General features: G+C 46.3%; 2 long non-coding RNA genes across 2 annotated transcripts in view; both read left to right on the forward strand.

The window, feature by feature from the left end:
* LOC112958603 overlaps positions 1-4,437 on the forward strand; it is a 125,105-nt gene extending 120,668 nt beyond the window's left edge. The window contains exon 3 of the long non-coding RNA XR_003251457.1: positions 4,349-4,437. This is a non-coding gene — a long non-coding RNA (uncharacterized LOC112958603). The remainder of the gene's footprint in view (positions 1-4,348) is intronic.
* Positions 4,438-5,778: 1,341 nt separating this feature from the next.
* On the forward strand, positions 5,779-6,356 carry LOC112958604. Its single transcript, XR_003251458.1, has 2 exons — positions 5,779-5,851; positions 6,283-6,356. It is a non-coding gene; the product is annotated as an uncharacterized LOC112958604 (long non-coding RNA).
* The last annotated feature ends 221 nt before the right edge of the window (positions 6,357-6,577 follow it).

The following is a 6,577-nucleotide window of genomic DNA, read 5'->3' on the forward strand; positions in this document are numbered from 1 at the left end:
AAAGAAGGGAAAAAAAAAAAAAAAAGAGAAAATCCTTCGGCGGAGTCGAGGAAGGAGCAGGCGGCCCGCGAGCGCAGCGAGGGCTGGTGCAACTTAGAAGAAAGCTGCGTCCCCCCCTCCAAGCCCTCCCATCAGAAACCGCTCTGCTAAAAAAATGTGTTGCTGAAAAATCTGAGTGTCCTGATTTATTCTTTTAAAGACACTCTGTGTGTGTGTGTGTGTGTATATATATATATATTTTTTTTCCTTTGCGCTGGGGATGTTCGGGGCGCCTGCTGCTTGCACAGCGGCCCTGCATTTCTGTGCATCCCCCAGAAGCAGCTCCCAGGTTTCAACTTTCCACCGGGCGCGATGAGAAGGCGCCTTCCTGGGGCTGCCCTGCCCGGAGAGCAGTTGGGGCATTTCTTAAACCAGCTTTTTGTCATCTTCTTTTTCTTTTCCTTTATTAAGTCTGTATGTTACTCAGCCTCAGTGGATATTTTTTTCCCTCTGTAAACTGACATGCGCTTTGGTGTTGCCCTGCTTTTAGGTTTGTGTTGAAAATTGAGGAAAAATAAGAATAAAAAGCAGCCAGGAAGGTGCTCCAGTGCAGCTCCCGTGCAGGGGTGCCCGCAGACCTGCCCGCGTTCCTGGCACCAAATACGAGAGCAAATTCATAATTCAGTGCAGTGCAGATGAGACCACGGTGTAGGTATGATGAGTATTAGGTAACTTAATAAGAAATACATTTTTGATGGTAAGAGCGGACACGGCATAAATACCGGCTCTGGGGAAGCCTGTGGAAGAGGCTACTCTCGAGTCCCTCATTCTTGCAGGTTGTTAATCGGGAAGCAGCTTCTTCCTAGACAGAGTGTGATTCACAGCGGCTCTGAAATACCTGTTGTCTCTCCGGTTCCTGCACTCACACTCCCTCTCCCCAACTCCTTTCCCAATTTACTAGGGAATCTCTAGATTTTTTTTCTTTAAGGAAGTCTCAGTTCCCAAACAGAGCAGGGCGGATAAGCTTTTATTTTCTTTCTTTTCTTTTTTTTTTTCCCCTTAGAACATTAATTCTTACCTATTCCTGGATTCCTAGAGATTCCTTTCGTCTGTCTTTTTTATTTATTTTTCTACTGAGGCACGCAGCTCAACTTGTGCTAATCCCATGCTCTTTCTAAAATGCAGGGCCAAGTCCCACCACATAAATAAACTTCGGTGCCCCCAAACTTTTATCCCATAAAGCTGCCAATGGCTTGCTTTTAAATTAAATTAAAACTCAGCAACAATAAACAGAAATAAATGTGTTTCTCCCCCCCCCCCTTTTTTTTTTAAATCAAAGGGTGTCTTTTTTTAAACACTTTTTTTTCTTTTTTCTTTTTTGCTTTTTGGGCCATGTAGGGGATGATAGGAATTAGTAGCCTTTAATTAGACGTGGAGATATTCACATTTTGCAGGGATTTATGTTAGAACATGGAATGGCGGGTGGCTTGTTTCCTCATTATGAATACTCCCTGCACATAATGAGGTTCATCATTAGTTGATGGAGTGAATTTGCCCTAGCTCTACCTTGAAAGGCACATAATTTACATACTACTTCAGAGCTTAGGCTTTAATGGATTCCTCGATGAATAAAATGAAAAGCTACTTTCTTTAAATTTTTGAACAGTGTTTTGATAATACGGATTTAATAAGACATTCAATTTCCTTGTTAAGTATATTTGAAAGTGCATTCCCAATTTTAGCGCAAGAGATGCTTCCCGGTGCCGCTCTCCGTGATACGGGGAGCCGGTACCGGCGGTACCGGGGCTCGCACGGCGGCAGCGGGGCCTCGTGCGGGATGCGCGGGATGCACCGGGCGCCGCTGGCCGCATGCCGGCCCCGCCTTCTCCAGGCTGCTCCTGCCTGGCCGGTGCAGCTGGGATAAACGGGAATGCCGGCTGCCTCGCGCCGTAGCATCCCGGCGGCTTTTCCCAGCCTCCAGGATGGAGGGATGCGCGCTGGGCCCGGGCATTGGTGCGAGGGTGGCGCGAGTCTCGCCGTGACGCTCACGGAGGCGGCCAGGAAGCCAGAGCAGATGCAGGAAAAAAGAAAAAAAAGGCAAAAAAAATCAGCAAAGGCTTGTTTTGATAGAACACTTTATTACCTGAAAACGAAGAGCATATATTAACATTAATAGAATAGTCTGTGTCACTCTGTTTTTTAGGTAATTTACCTCAGCTGCAGACCTGTCGGCTTCAAAATCTTCCCCTGTTCTAAAACATATATTTGTTTAGGGAGTTTTCATTGAAGTGTACATGACAATTACAGCTGTTCATTAACAAAATTGGGTATTTGTTTTAAACTTTAACCAATCACTTTGATATGCTAATTATGGTGTAATTTAATTTGAGCCCTGTAATGATGATGCCGTTATTATGGACATAAATGATGCAGTTAAGCTGAGAGTAATCTCATTTGCATACTGTACATGCCAGTAAATTAAGCCCTTTCTTCGACTGCTTCAGCTTTAATTTTCCACTTCTTTTCACACAGCGCCTTTTCAGCCGGTCTCTTATAAGCCCACTTTGTAATAGTGCTGATGACTGTTTGATGTGGAGAGTTGCGGCACCACAATAATGCAAGACACAAGATGTAACATTTAAAGGATTCATTATCTTACTGAGTGTTCGTTGCTTTAAGAAGCCGGGATTAACGAGGGTGCAAGTGTCCTCTCTGTCGAGCAGCGCAGGGCTGCCCATAAATAAATGCAGCCCCTTTGCTCTCCCCCACCCTCCTTTTTGGGTTTTTTTTTTGGTATATTCAGAGTGTCCCCGTAAGGCCTCGCAGTATTTTTCAGCAATAAACTCCAACCCCACAATACCCTTTTTTGCACCACGTAGAGTGTTTGACCTTTACTGTAGGATGCTCTACGGTGGGCCACTGTTGCAGAAAAGTTCCCGGGTATAATTTACATTTTAGCGAGCACATCAGATCGTCGCTCAGATGAGGTGCACGGGCTACAGGAGCTGCCCGTGTGACATACACTAATGCAGAATTAAAATCTGTGCTGCTGGTGTAGCTCGTTTGCTTTAATCACTGTATTTTTTTTTTCCTTTGGTGGCTCCACGTGGCTTAAACTTAAGATGATATTAAGTGAATTTTGATTTTTTTTTTGAATGACATTCATATGGCATTATGCCTCCCAGCATTAATCAAAAACCTGGGTTTCAACCCTGTAAAAGTCGCCCAAGCCAATCAGAGAGGAGCAGAATTAAGTGCTTGCTCAAATGGTTAATCTTTTCCCATTTGCCCTGTTGGCATTGAACTGAAGTATTCTCTTAACGCCGCGGCATACAAAGAAATCATGTGAAATAAACAGGGTGCTTTTTATAGCTCCTTACTCCCATGGTTAGATATTTTCATAGTTTAATACCTCTGGAAGCGAAGCCCAGCTCGAGCTGGCCGCCTGGAGCGCCGCTGCCGTGGCCGCGTTTGGTGAGAGCCTCACAAAACCCCTGTCGCCCTTCCCTTGCGTGGGGTCCCGTGACCAAAAAAAGCCGGTGTGCAGCTGCCTACAAGAGGTGCGAGTGCAGAACTTGCCGGTGAGCAGTGTGGAAGCTGTTGTTTCCCGAAGCCGGCCCCTCGTGGCGGGCTCGCCCGTGCCCGGTGCTCGCCAGGCCTCGGGCTTTACGGGCTTTATCTGGATGTACATGAGAAATGCTCGCCAGCAACATCTCCACGCTGCTGTTGGTGCTCAGAGCCCATAGCTCTTCAGGCAGCCTGTGAACCAGGTACCTGCCAGCTTCCCATCGTGGGGACACGAGAGGAAGGGGCTTTGCCCAAAGCAGAGCAATGCAGACAGAGCTCTCCTTGGCTACACCAGCAGGTCAGAGATTCCTTATTAATTTGGGAAATTTCAGTCCCTAAAGGCCATGAAGAAGTTTCATCTCTTTTAGTGATATTCCTGTCTTCACGCCCTTCTCTTTCTTTTAAACATAATGTAGGTGTTGCTTTAGGATGCCATAGGCTGTGCTGGACGTGGTGGTGGAAATCTTTGATAGGAAGGGCTCTGCTAAGCACCTGTGTCTCGGGTCATGGAGAGATTTCAGGCCCAAGCGGGCAGATAAAGTGCAGTGGCCTGAAAGGTGAGATAAGAGAATCTCTTTGGATGCTTTTTAGTGTTTCTTGGATATAATGATGACACAGTGTATGGCGCAGAAACTTTGGTGTTAATCTTCTTGGGAGATAAAAATATTTCTTCCGAAGTCATTTTAATACTTTGCCCTTAAAGAAGCAATGTGTTGTAAGAGCTGTCTTCAAAGGAGGTTTCAGGCACAGTTTTCCTACCCTCTTTATCCTAACAAAACACATATCCTTCCTCCCCTCGCAGGAGCTTTTCAGTTCATTCTGGATAAAGAAACTCGCTTATGAAGAAGATTTTCCCTGTATCATCCTCCCTCTTTAATCTGGTCCTGGATTGCAATTATCAGTAAGTTTCTGCTTCCACACTTTCCAACCTGTGAACCTTTTCAACCCAATCAGATGGGTAATTAAAAGGGATTCCAGCTGAAACAAGGTACGGGGCAGTCCTGGTGGAGGGTCTCTCTAATTCGGGATTGCTGGTTTCAAAGGCAGCTTTTGCACTGGGTAATTTCTTCTGCAGAAAGCTCATTTGTGGAAGCCAGAGTTTCATGGGAGATGGACTTCTCCACCTTTGTTTCCCAACAGCTTTGTTTTTACCGTGTCCCGGCCAAGCGAGTGTGTCTTCACAGAAATACTTTTGGTTGGGAGCGAAGCCACCGAACCACTCTCTAGTATTGTGACTACACCAGATTAAAGAGTAATCATATGGTAATATGCTTACCCCTTCAAAGTCATGGGGATCAAGATGTAGAAACAAAAATAGACCTCTGATCTCTATCTCGATAATGTTTTGTAGCTTCGAGTCTCTTACTGGTATCCAGAGAAAAAGGTCTAGAAGTTTGTGATTTTATTTGCTAATAGCCGAGGAAAATAGCTTTCTATCAGTGTGAAGTATCAAATTAGCCTTTGGGTTCCTGGCAGAGAAGCCTTTGGGCTTCCCAAATCTGACGGAACCAAGTTGGCTGCAAGTTCCCAAGAATTCAGAATCCTTGTTTCCTTTCTTGTTGCTGTGTTCGTATTTATAGACTCAGCATTTCACGGCACTAGATGGTGGACAGATAATCTGGTGAGAAAACCCTAGAAAGTGTCCACAGAAGCTTTGCTCTCCCAGCAGGCAGAGATTCTGCTCGCAGATCCCCCATGCCAGACAGCCTCCTCGCCATGGGAGCACCTTGGAAAGGGCGATGTTTTGGAAATCTCAGTGCACCTACCTGTTGCTACTGGTCCTTGGTGTACACAAAATAAAAATAGTACAAGTCAGGTAGCTATTAGGGGGTTTATTTTATTTTTATTTTTTAATCTGTGAGCCTTTTGTTCTTTTGGCTGCGTGTACCTGAGCAAAAGTCCTTAGTAAAAGGACTTGGGATAAACCTGCTGGTGGGGCCTGCTCTTTCCCTGTCCCAACTTGGGCTAAATGGAGCAGTGGGGAGAGAGGCAGTTGCTTTTCTTTCTCTTGATGATCCATGGGTCGCTCAGCAGTGCGGATGGTGGCAGGGGGAGCTGTGAGGTGCCCAGCTCTCCTCTGATGTGCGTGCTCCAGGTGCGACTCTTCAGCCCTGTATGTTGCACTTGGCTCCACGTTGGCTTCTCCCCCAAATAAAACACTTGGCCTTAGGTTGGCCTTTCAAAAGATCATGTTCTTCTTTTTCTTTTTCCTCAAAGAACTGCAAATTCTTGAGCTGGGCTGCTTGGGTAGTTTCCTGAGAGCATCGCTTTGAGGAAGCTGACTGAGAACAAATGCTGCTTTCAGGTGCGTGGCCTAAATCAAAAGCAGCTCTGTTTGGGCGCCCTGAGGTTCATCAGGGTTTATACCATTATTAACAACCACACAGACTCGGGCAACGCTCTTTTATTTCGCACGTGGGATGGGCAAAGGCTGCTGGTCCCATGCACATTGCTGCACACAAGCGAGCGGCATTTCTTGGGGTGGCTCCAACAAGGATGTTCTTGGTGGCCAAGGCTGGAGCAGTCATAGGAGCTGCTGAAATTGATGTCCCCAAGTGCAGATGTGTGTGTGAGGGAGAGAGGCACTGCAGAAAAGAGGGGCCGCCTGCCAGCAGGGGAAACTTGCTGGTTTCCTTGCAAACAGAGCTTACCCTTGGACTTTGGGAAGAACAAGACGGCTATGTATGAAAAATTTCCAAGCTTTATGCTGAGTTTGGACTTTCCATGTATGCTCAGCAAAGCCTGGAGACCCACAGCTCAGCCGTTCCAGCTGCAGGATATTACTGGTGATCACTGGTGTCTTCTTTGGGAGGAAGGCACTGAGTCTGCTTGGATGTGCCATAAGGTGGGTGAAGGAAGCCAGCCCAAAGAAATGCCTGGTGCTTCCCAGAGCACCACCTCTGGGAAGCTTTACATTGTTTTGGGGATGAAGCAAATGCAAGAAGGAAGACTGAAATGATAACGAGCTAAATTGGTGCCAAATGGACTGAATTCCATGGGCGTGCAGTAAAGGGAAACCCGGATCCTCTGG

The sequence above is a fragment of the Nothoprocta perdicaria genome, unplaced genomic scaffold, assembly GCF_003342845.1.
Source record: "Nothoprocta perdicaria isolate Ctin4 unplaced genomic scaffold, notPer1 scaffold_9, whole genome shotgun sequence".
Taxonomy (NCBI): Eukaryota; Metazoa; Chordata; class Aves; order Tinamiformes; family Tinamidae; genus Nothoprocta; species Nothoprocta perdicaria.